The sequence below is a fragment of the Momordica charantia genome (assembly GCF_013281855.1).
Source record: "Momordica charantia cultivar OHB3-1 chromosome 5 unlocalized genomic scaffold, Mcharantia_2.0 BLBB01000005.1, whole genome shotgun sequence".
Lineage (NCBI taxonomy): Eukaryota > Viridiplantae > Streptophyta > Magnoliopsida > Cucurbitales > Cucurbitaceae > Momordica > Momordica charantia.
The window spans coordinates 12,865,136-12,877,715 of NW_028275163.1; the positions used below are offsets into that span (position 1 = coordinate 12,865,136).

At 40.4% G+C, this 12,580-nt stretch overlaps 1 non-coding gene across 1 annotated transcript; it reads right to left on the minus strand.

Moving 5' to 3' along the window:
• Positions 1 to 377: 377 nt before the first annotated feature.
• On the minus strand, positions 378 to 484 carry LOC148211349 (small nucleolar RNA R71). Its single transcript, XR_015791100.1, has one exon. It is a non-coding gene; the product is annotated as a small nucleolar RNA R71 (small nucleolar RNA).
• Positions 485 to 12,580: the final 12,096 nt, after the last annotated feature.

Sequence of the window (12,580 nt, forward strand, 5' to 3'; positions counted from 1 at the left end):
ACAACAGAGACGTGGCAATGCGAGAATATGCCGCCACGGCTTTTCAGAACTATGATTCAGGGATAGTCAACCCTATTCCAGCCCACGCAAACTTTGAGCTTAAACCAATGATGTTCCAAATGTTGCAGACAATTGGACATTTTGGAGGGCAGGAACATGAGGATCCACATGATCATTTGAAATCATTCATTCAAATTGCAAATGCATTTCGATTACCTGGTATAACAGACGATGCTCTGAGACTAACACTTTTTCCATTTTCTTTGAAGGACCAAGCTAGAGCATGGCTCAATTCATTTCCACCGGGATCCATCACCACATGGGGGTCGTTAGTGGAGAAGTTCTTAACAAAATTCTTCCCACCTACTCGCCACGCTGATATCAGAGAGGAGATCATCTCCTTTAGACAGTATGATCGTGAACCTGTTCACGAGGCGTGGGAAAGATTTAAAGAACTAATCAGGAAATGTCCGAACCATGGCTTGCCGGCATGCATCCAGATAGAACATTTCTTTAGAGGTTTAGATCATCCTACTAAGATGATGCTAAACAATGTTGCCAATGGAGCCTTTACAAAGAAGACATTCAACGAGATAGTTGACATCCTAAATGACTTAGCTTCACACAACGAACTATGGTGTTCGCAAAGATCTAGGGCAGCACCAAAGAAGCAAGATCCAGCTGGAGTTTTGGCTCTGGACATTGCGACCTCGATGCAAAAAGAGATGGTTACAATGAACCAGAGGCTGAAAGAGATGGCATTGGGAATAAAAAATCCATTAGCCACACCGATACAACCTGTGCAGTCGGATTATTGCACTCCTGCCCCTGTTTGCCAAGTCAACGATCTCATTTGTTCATTTTGCAGTGAAAACCATATTTATGATAATTGTCCACATAACCCTGCTTCTGTTTTTTATGTAGGACATGGGAACAATAGGAACTTTAACCATATTCGAACACCTACAACCCAGGTTGGAGGCACCACCCTAATTTCTCATGGGGAGGTCAAGGAGGTTCGAGCGGTTTTAATCAAGGGCAGAGCCAGCAGAACAAGCGGCCCTATGTTCCACCTACACAGCAATACATCCCGCCACCGCAACAGCAGTACAATCAGAGAACACAAAATCCACCAGTTCAAAATAACAACTCAAATCTTGAGAATATGATGAAGGAGTACATGGCCCGAATCGACACAGTGATACAATCCCAAGCGGCATCAATGAGGAATTTCGAGACCCCATTGGGACAGCTCGCCAATGAATTGAAGAATAGACCACAAGGTTCTTTTCCGGGCCATATTGAATTACCAAAACGAGAAGGGAAAGAACAGTGCAAAGCTGTCACCCTTAGGAGTGGACTGGCATATGATGGACCAACAATGCCAACAACAGATGTACAGATTCCGTCCACTGAACCAACTGTAAAGATACCAGAAAATCCAACAACACTAGAAAAAGAATATATTAGAAAAGGTAATGAGGACACCCCGAATGTTCCTCCACAGGTACAGCCTTCTTTTACCCCTACTCCCCCGTTTCCACAAAGATTAGTTAAGAAAAATAATGATTCCCAGTTTAGAAAATTTTTAGATATTTTAAAACAATTGCATATAAATATACCATTAGTGGATGCTCTAGAACAGATGCCAAATTATGCTAAGTTTTTGAAAGATATAGTTTCTAGGAAGAAAAAGATAGGAGAGCATGAACTGGTAGCCATGACAAAATGTAGTAGTGAAGCTGTAGGCAGCCCGCTACCCATGAAGTGTAACGATCCTGGCAGTTTTACCATTCCATGTTCCATAGGAGGAAAAAACTTAGGCAGGGCATTATGTGATCTAGGCGCTAGCATTAATCTTATGCCATTATCAGTTTTCAAATCTTTAAGCATAGGAGAAGCTAGACCTACTACGGTTACCCTCCAACTAGCAGATAGATCTATCATAAGACCTGAGGGAAAGATAGAAGATGTTTTAGTCCAGGTGGACAAATTCATTTTCCCTGCAGACTTTATCATTCTAGATTGCGAGGCGGACTTAGACGTTCCCATTATTTTGGGAAGACCATTTCTAGCCACTGGGGATACAGTTTTTAATGTGAGGAAGGGAGAAATTACAATTAGGGTAAATAATGAAGAAGTTAAATTTAACGTTCTAGACGCCATGAAATTACCAGGAGACTTTGAAGAGTGCTCTACTATAAATAGCTTGAATCCTGTTATGTTTGATGAGTTTTATGACTTATTAGTTACAGAGATTGAAGAAGAGCTTGATAAGATAGCAGAAGGACCAGAAGATGTGGCTAATCCTATTGAAAAAATACAAAAAGAAGAATGCAAGTCGTTACTTCCGTCCATAGTGTAACCACCCACTTTGGAGCAGAAGCCATTGTCGTCGCATTTGAAATATGTGTATCTAAGGGATAACGACACTGTACCGGTTATTATAACTTCCAATTTATCACCTACTAATGAATATTCTTTATTGCAGATTTTGGAGAAGCACAAAAAGGCCATTGGATGGACGATAGCAGAAATCCGAGGGATAAGCCCGGCCTTTTGCATGCACAAAATCTTATTGGAAGAAGATGCTAAGAACTTTATCGAGAGTCAAAGGCAATTTTCTTATGAGAATGCTAAGCTGTTTAAGGAAAAAACTAAACAGTGGCATGATAGGCGTCTTCGACCGAACAATCTTCAAGAAGGTGATCTGGTTCTGTTATTCAATTCTAGGTTGAAACTTTTTCCTGGGAAACTTAAGTCTAGATGGTCTGGTCCCTTTAAAATTTTTAAAGTTTACCCATATGGGGCAGTAGATCTAGTTGACTCTAAGGGAAGTATTTTTAAAGTAAATAGGCAGAGACTTAAGTTGTATTTTGGAGAACCAGTGGATATAGGAAAAACCTCTATTCAACTTTCAGGTCAATAAATGTTCGCGAAAAATGTTTTTCCTTCTTATCCGTTTGGAAAGAACAAAAGTAAAGGAAGGAAATTTTTGTATCTTACATTCTTTTTGTTTAATTATAAAAAGTTTTGCTTATTAAGAATGTTTTGGGAAAACGTTGAAAAACAAAAAGAAAGAAAGAAAAAAAAAACATTGAAAAAATTTTACGCAGGCGCCTGGCCCCTGCCCTTTGCGAAAAATAAAAATCACGCAGGCGCCTGGCGCCTGCCCTGTTTTTCCAGCATTTCGAAAACTCTCAGGTTCGAGAAGTCGTGCAACATATCTACAACTTGAGGGCTTCATTGGATTTTGCGGTTTTACCTTCATGGCCTCCAGCGCTAGCTGCTATCCTTGGTCATCCATCTTCCACTACCGACACTGATCCTAGTCCACAACCTCCGACTTCATGAAGGGGAGGTTCTTTCTTTGCTATTTTTTGTGTTTTATTCTTTTGGTTAATGACGTAGTTTGCATATTCTAGCATTACTACGCCTTTTTTTTTATTGATTATGTTTTGAGCTTAGTTGAAGCATGAATAAATTAGTATCGTTTATCTTCTGATCACTTAAAGTATGCCTTCACTTAACCTTAGTTTAGCTTTTCACATGCCTATTTTGAAGCATCTGTGCTGTACATGTGATTTCATGTCGATGATGATTATAAGAGATTGTTGAGTTTTCTGTTCTATGCCTGACTAAGCTTTGAGCTATTTCCTTTGTTTATGTGATAAACTCATTTTCTTTTATGTCTTTTTGATCTTTACAGACTTTAAGCTTTTTCTTTGCCCCTATATAGGAAGTTCTTGTCCTTTTTACTGTTAAGCCTTTTTCATCCGATGCAAAAGTCTTTTCCCAGTGAGGACACTGTCTCTCTTAAGTTTGGGGGGGGACAGTCGTTGTGTCAGTCGTTGTTTCAGAAAGATAAGGTGTTATTTATATTTAAAAAATCATGCTATTTTCTTTTGAAAAAGAGTCAGTTGGAAAGAAAGAAAATGTTGAAAAAGCACTTAGCTAAAAAAATAAAAACGAAAGAAAGAAAGAAAAAAAAAGTTGCAAAAGAGTAAAAAAAAAAAAGTATTGTTGAGAGAAAATAAGAGTGGGGAAAAGACTTGTGTTAGAAAGAAAAGAGTGGTAAAAACAATGAGAGTTAAAGAAAATGTATTTATGATTCCCGAGTCCTACTGTAGACACCCATTTAGTTTTAGGTTGGGTGTTGACTTTGAAAATAGCAGTAAGGATGGTGATAAGTGACTTCGTGTTTCTCATTGTCGTCGTTTTATGACCTAGCTGTTAGTTCAAAGTCTTTCTACGAGTAGCTATGGTTGAAACCGATGTTAGTGTATGGAAACCTCAAGGGCTAGTAGCCGGTCTTTCAGATGTAAAAGTCTTAGTGTAAGGAGGGAGTGTGCAGATTCCTTAGGGGTACTTGAAAACGTTTTCTGTTTTTGAAAGGAAAAAGAATTTTGAAAGAGAAAGTTTTTATCATTTCAAACTTGGTTTATAGTGACTAAGTTTACAAAGGCAATAGAATGGTAGGCTTTGACATCTTTTCCCTGAGACAATTTATGATTGAACATCGCGGTTGCTTTTGCTTTTCCTTGTCCATGTGTTAGAAAGCTGATTAAAGTTGCTAAGTTTTGCTTGAGGACAAGCAAAAAGTTAAGTTTGGGGGTGTGATTACGCTTGTTTACATGCGTAAAAAGAAGGTTTTAGATGCTGTTTTTACTATGTTTCAGCTTTGTTTCGGATTTTTCTCGGTCGTTTGAGTTCCAATTCATGCAAAATTCATATATTATGGTTTGTGGTTGGCTTATATTGTATTTATGACATTTTAGGACCATTTGGGAGTGCAAATTAATCAAAAAAAGCAAAAAGACGGAAAAACCTACATGGGAGGCGCCAGGCGCCTGGGAAGCCTGCAGAAAAACTGGTTTTCTTCCAACTTTGCCCTTAATGAAACGCGTCTTCCAATGCGTTTTGGTGGTTCCAACCGATGCATACGTGTAGAAGAAGTGTTGCACTATCAGTTTGAGCACGATTTGGTCAGTCAAAAGAGTTGGAAATGGGTGATTCACCATCGTTTTAGGACCTACCTAACCAATTCTGCACAGCTATAAATTCCAGCAACTTCTTCACCAAATTCATCAAGCCTTGCTTCCTTCTCTTGATCATTTTTAGTGTTTCTTTGTTGCTTTCTAAGTACTTTTGAGTTGCTTTCATTAGTTGCTTTTGGTTTTTAAATCCCAAGTACTTTACATTCCTTTATTGAGCTTTGTTTTGTTTCCATTTGTACTTAGTTATTTTCTACTTATTCAAATATATAAAAATCTAGCACTTTGCTTATCTTCTCTTTGCCTTTACTTTATTTTTAGTTAAGAGAGTTGTGTTTTTGGAGGAAAGAGCACGTGACACTCCCCCTTGCTTGAAAGAGAAGGGCGAAGCTCTCAATCCCGATAAAAACTCTCCGTTAGTTAACTTTTGTTTTTCACACATGCATTCCACATTCAACCATTTTACTTGCTGTATTTTCTTCAATATGTCTTTCTAAATTCCCGTCTCTAGCCCGGTTATGGATAGTTAGCCTTTTATGTCTAAAAAGAGTTGCTAAGAAGTAGTGTTTTTGCTTTCTATTCATTGCCCAACATGTTTTCCCAAAAAGTTAGGATTTAGAGAAGGCCACTGTAAGTCTTAACAAGTCAATACTGAAAAGGTTGCTTATTTGCATTGTTGAGTGGTTAAACCGAGGAGAGGAGCGCCTTAGACATAAGGGTTCCGCTTAAGTAGCCTAGACATAGGACCTTAACCCGAGGTTGCGACTATTTCCATCCTAAAACTAAGATATATCTCATAATAGACATATTAGGGAATGTCTTAGGACTTTGAACTTGCTTAGACATAAGTCAAGTGAGAAGCGTAGTCGTTGGTTTCTAAAGAAAAATGCATATTGTCCTTCGCATGTCCTTGATTCTTTGTTGGCTAACTTGAAGTAATTCGGGCTAGGTTTTATCATTATAAGTCTAAATCCCAAATCCAAAACCATTATTTGTGACCACTTCCCATTTTACAAGAATCACTCATTCCAACATTCACTATTCTTTAAAACTTTAGAGTTTGGAAATTGTTTAGAAGTCCTTGAGGATCGATACTTGGATACTCCATCCATTTTATATTACTCTGACAGGTGTGCGCTTGCATCTATATAATTGTTACCACGCTTAGTGCGTGCGTTCAGCATAAACGCCCAATCATACCACACTGCATACAAATCGAGGCTTACTATAATGGACTGAATGAAGCTTTGCAATTGGTTATTGATGCTTCAGCTAATGGAGATTTATTATCAAAACCATATGCATAGCCTTTGACATTTTGGAGGGGATTTAACGGAATAAACATCATTGGTCAAAGTCACCATCAGCATTAACGGCAGCAAGCCCCATGGGGTTAGTAACAGATGAGTTAGTAGCGGATCTTAACTAAAAAATTTCACGCCTACCTGACATCATTATGAAAAGCACAACCGCAAGTGAGGATATAGCATCCAAAGCCAATGTGGCTGCTATAGAAACCAGTCTTTGCCTATACTGTGAATGTGAGCATCATTTTGCAGACTGCCCGAGTAATCCTGCATCAGTATTTTACTTGGGTAACCCGTAGCATAACATAAATAATGTGTATGGTAACACATACAATCCGAGCTGGAGGAATCACCCAAACTTCAATTGGGGAGGAAACCAAGGAGGTAATAATGTTGTCAAGTAATACCCAAGTGTATCTGCAAAAGACGCAGTACCCACCATGCTTCTCATCACCAAATCAACAGACCACTCAAAAGCAACCAGAATCAATGAGTTTGGAGGAAATGTTTAAGACATAAATGACAAAGAATGATTCCAATGTGCAGAGTCAAGCAGCCCTCCTTCAAATTCAGGCAGCATCCCTCCCGAACATGCATCTTGTCGATATAAGTTGCTTGAGACAAGGCTAACGTTCTGCTTTTGCGATCCCTTAGAATTTGGATGTCAATAACATACTGAGCTTCTCCTAAATCCTTCATTTGGAACTCAGTCGCTAGCCACTTTTTTATGTCAGTGACGTATCCTACATCATTCCCAATGAGTAGGATATCATCCACGTACAATACTAAGAAGGCTACAGTGTTGTTGACAACCTTCTTGTATACACAAGGCTCATCAACGTTTTGGTCAAAACCATAAGATTGGATCGCAGTATCGAACCTTATGTTCCAAGATCAAGATGCTTGTTTCAGTCCATATATGGACCGTTTAAGCTTGCAAACCTTTTGCTCTTGACCTTGAACTATGAACCCTTCGGGTTGAGACATATCAATACTTTCTTCAAGATTGCCATTCAGAAAAGCAGTCTTGACGTCCATTTGCCATATCTCATAGTCATAATATGTGGCAATGGACAAAAGTATTCTAATGGACTTAAGCATAGCTACATGGGAGAAGATTTCTTCATAATCCACCCTTTCCCTTTGTGTGTAGCCTTTTGCCATAAGTCTCGCCTTATAGGTCTGTACCTTTCCTTCGGCGTCTCGTTTTTGCTTATAGATCCATTTGCATCCTATGGGTTTTACCCCGTCATGTTGATCTACAAGTTCCCAAACGGAATTGAAGTACATCAACTTCATTTCCAGGTCCATTGCTTTGACCCATTTGTCCTTGTCAGTATCTTCCATTGCCTTTTTGTAGGTCAATGGATCTTCGACGCCGTCATCAGGTATGACAACTTGGGTTTCTGTTAAACCCACGTAGCGGTCAGGTTGTGACACAATCCTCCCACTACGTCGAGGCACCCTCAACACTTGAGGTGGATGTGACTGACGTGATGTATTGGCTTCATCAACAACTCTTGTTGAAGTGCCAGCTTGATCAACAACTTTTGTTGACGTGTTTGTAGCCTCTTCAGAAATCTCGTTAATCACTGCCTTACTTCGTGGTTTATGATCTCGAACATGGTCTTCTTCCAAGAAAGTAGCATTTGTCGATACAAACACTCTGTTTTCTTGAGGATCGAAGAATAGACCACCTCTAGTCTCTTTAAGGTAACCTACGAATAGGCATACTTTTGAACGAGGTTCCAGTTTCTTCGGGTTAGCCATGAGCACGTGTGCCAAGCATCCCCAAATGCGAAAGTGACGTAAACTAGGTTTACGACCCTTCCACAGCTCAAAGGGTGTTTCAAAAAACTCTTTGATGGAACTACGTTCAAAATATAAAGTGCAGTCTCCACTGCATAACCCCAAAACGAGTTAAGCAACTGAGCATAGCTCATCATTGATCGAACCATGTCCAACAGGGTTCTGTTTCTCCTTTCTGATACACTGTTTTGTTGAGGTGTACCAAGGGCTGAGAGTTGGGACGTGATTTCATGTTCTATCATATAGTTCTGGAATCTCAAGTCCATATACTCTCCACCCCGATCTGATCGAAGTGTTTTAATGGTTTTACCTAATTGATTTTCAACTTCAGTCTTGTACTCCTTGAACTTTTCAAGGGCTTCAGACTTATGATGCATTAGGTATAAATAACCATACCTTGAATAATCATCGATAAAAGAGATGAAGTATTCATACCCTCATCGAGCCTAACATTCATCGGACCAAAAAGGTCTAAATGTATAAGTTCTAAGGGCTCTTTGGCTCGATAACCTTTTCCAGTAAAAGGTCTTTTAGTCATCTTACCTTTAAGACAATACTCACATGGTGGTAAAGAATCGTCTTCTAACTCACTTACAATGCTATTCTTAACCAACCTCCCAATCTGATTGAGATTAATGTGACCTAATATTAAGTGCTAAAGATAGGTATTTTCTTTTTGAGAAACTTTTTGCCTTTTTTGAGTTCTAGCATTTTTAAAAAACTCGGTATTTAAAACTGCTTCAGTTATGGTTGGTCTTAGCACATACAAGTTGTTTTCAAGCAAAGCAGAACAAATATTAACACCATTTCTCGAAATGAACGCTTCATTCAATTGAAATGAAATGGAATACATATGTTCTAACAAACAAGAAAGTGAAATTAAGTTCCTTTTAATTTTAGGAACCACGTACACATTATCTAATAATATATACATATTCTTGTTTGTAAACAACTTGAGCTCCCCTACGGCCACAGCTGAGACGACCTCTCCCGTTCTAACCTTGAGAGTCATCTCTCCGGCGTCAAGCTGCCTCCAGGAACTAATTCCCTGAAATGAAGAACAAACGTGATTAGTGGCTCCTGAATCCAATATCCAGGCAGAGTTATCGTTCTCCATTAAACATATTTCCAAAACAAGTAAATCATATTTACCTTCGTTGGCTTTCTTCTTTTCGGCCAAGTACTTTGGGCAGTTGCGCTTCCAATGCCTGCCCATATTGCAGTGGAAACATTTTCCTTTCTCTGCAACCTTGGCCTTGCCTTTCTTGGCAGCGGCAGTAGTAGAGTCAGGTTTAGACCCCTTATCAGTAGCCTTCTTCTTCTTGAAAGTCTTACTTCCAGAAGAAGAGGGCGCAGACTTGGTTCCAGAGGATAAACCTCAGTTGAACCTCTTTTAGGTGGCAACGTTTGCCTCCCCTTCTTGTCCCTTACTTTTCATAAGAGACTGGTAGGTCTGCAGCTCGTTTAAGAGCATGGTAAGAGTGTACTCCAGCTTATTCATAACCGCATTTCTGCGGAATGGCAGGAAACTCTTCGGAAGAGATTCCAGAATGAAGCAGACCTGACACTGCTCGTCTATGACGGCCCCGTTCGACTCAGCCACGTTGAAGTGGACCATCAAGTTGAGAACGTGTTCTCGCACTGAGGAACCTACCTTCATGCTGGAGTTGTAAACGAACTTAAGGGCTTCATGTCGAACCTGTGAGGACGATTGTCCAAACATGCTTTGCAGCGAGTCCATGATCTCGTTACCGGTGACCGTGTCCTCATGCTTTTTGGCAAGCACATCAGATATGCTCGCCAAGATGTAGATCTTGGCCTTGTCATTGGCCTTGATCCACCTGTCATAGGTGTTGCGCACCGCCATAGTGGCGTTAGGCGTAGGGCTTGAAGACAATCCTCTTGCAAGACGAACCTAAGATCATCTATCACGAGAATTGTGTTTAGATTCTATTTCCATTGTTTTTAATTATTGCCGTTAAGTTTTTGAGCGGCTAGGAGTGCAATAATGGAAGGAGACATGCTGAAAGTAAAAACAAACCTATATCAGTTTCATGCATTAGCCTTTAAACCCAACCAAATTTTAGCGAAGCACCCTAACAAAATTGTTTTGCAACGATGCTTCAGTGATATAGAGCAACAGCTACCGTACGGCAGACATGTACTCCTTCACTAAATTGAGACGTTCTCAACTAAATTTTACACCAGAATAACTCTTATTCCTATAAACTTTAGTCATCGTTTATTTGCTCAGCAAATTGCTAACTAACTTAACAACTCCCCTTAAATGTGACCCGTCATTTTCGGACCTCTGAGATCCACCCCAATAATCCCGCCGTAGGGAAGGAAAATATTGAAGCAAAACCTAAGAGACCCTTATCCATTTCTGGAGTTTGCCTTGGTTTTGATTCCATACAATGAACCCTCCGTAGGGATTATCGCTCCAGGACGACACGCATGTAATGTATGAAACCTCACGGTGCAACTAAATTATGTATGAAAACTATAATCATGCATTGTAAGCATACATTAATATAACAATTATATTAACCAAAGTAATGTCATGCTCAATGCAACTTTATTTTCATCTAATTAATACAACACTTATATTAATTATGAAAATAAAACATGCATTCATACATTATAACATTTATAACTATATGATGCATGACCATACATACATGCTGTATATCAAATGTAACGCCCCGAGTCCCTCAGGTTAGTTAATCTCGAGCCAGGATATTTTTTTATTTTTTTAAATTAAACTCTAATTCAATTTATATTTATCGGGCTCCGTGTGGTTGGTTTTGTCTTAAGTTGGGATGGGTTTCTTTTGCTCTTGGGCTTGGTTATGTTGATTTTTTTTTTGTTTGCTTTGGTTTTAAAACAAATGAAAAGTAATAGAAAAGGGAAAAAGGAAAGAAAACAAAAACAAACCCTAGCACCCAAGTTCTCTTTCTTTCTTCTTCTTCTTCCTTCTTGCCCTAGCCGCCCACCCCCCTTCTCTCTTTTCTCGTTCCGGCGACCCATCCAGCGGCGGTAAGTTCGTTACAGCAGTAGGCACGGCGGCGTCGCGGTGGGGCAGCAGTCACCTTCCCGCTGCTTTGCGGCGTTTTCCGGCGTGGGTACACGGTTGTGGCGGCGGCTCACTACCGAACGACGACGTTCTCGCGGTGGCAGCAGAGTCTCCCGGCGTTCCAGCACGACGGCGCTCCCGACGGTGGTAGCCATTGTAGCAGTCTCGGAGTCGTAGGTAGCAACAGCTGCGGCGGGTGGCGACGACGAGCCCAGATCCGACACCTTCGGGCAGACCACGAGCAAGTCCGACCGTCCTTCGGCGCCCCGTACCTGCAGCACCCCTCCCCGACTCGGACAGAAGTGAACAGCTCGTGCTTGGCCCAGATCTGCGGTGTTTTCTTCCTCCCGGTGACTTTTGGTGTTGACCCACATCCTTTTGAAGCCAGATTTTAGCTACCCACACCTTGGCGAGCTAGATCTAAGTTACCCACACCCCTACGAAGTCGACTTCGGTGGTAACGAGTCATTTGAACCCTCTTAGAATTGATTTCGAAGGCTGAATAGTGTACGTAACTTGCTGTATTTTTTTGTTTTAGTGCTTAGGTGGGAGATCGACGCAAAACTTTAGGGCGTGGTTGTGAGTAAGTAGACAAGGGGCGTGTGCGTGCGTTAATGTGTGTCGGATGGCCTCTAATATGCTGTTTTTGTGATGTTCGATATTATTTTTGATACACATATGTGTTAGGTAGCTCTCGGTTGTTGTAATCTATATACTTGGAGTGTTGTTGAATATTTGTCTGTTTAGAATTGCTTTAAATTCTGCTTTTCTAAACTGTTTAGAATTGCTGTGGAGATGTTGTTGTCTGAATATGCATGAATTGTTCGACGTGTTTCGTGTGTTTATTACATCTAGCAATGCTTATTTAATATTGATGTTGGATATTAAGTGATTTGGGTGAACTGTGTTGGGCTCTAATTGTTTAAAATTTGTTTGGTTATGCTTTGTTGTCACAAAACTGATAGTGGAGTTGTTAAGAAATGTTATATTGTGAAAGCATGATTGGTTTATAATTTCATCATTACAGTGTTGTTTATGATGTGGAAGCATGCTGAATTGTGTTGGAGAGCTGAAAGCCGCATGGGTCATGGCTTAAGAAAGTATATAGTAAGACTCTGGCGAGAGTTGGATCCTTGCAGAAAGTGACTGGGTGAGTGTCAGGGCCTCGGGTATAAATGGTCGGGGGCTGATACGTCACTAATTGAGTATCGAGGCCTCGGGTAAAAATGGTCGAGGGTCGATGCGAGGAGTCGTTTGGAAGGAAAGCTATTGGGGCCTTGGGTAAAAATGGTCAAGGGCCGATAGATGGTGAAGTCATCGGGGCCTTGGGTAAAAAATGGTCGAGGGCCGATGCGGTAGTGTCGGGGCTCTGAGTAAAAATGGTCAGGGGCCGA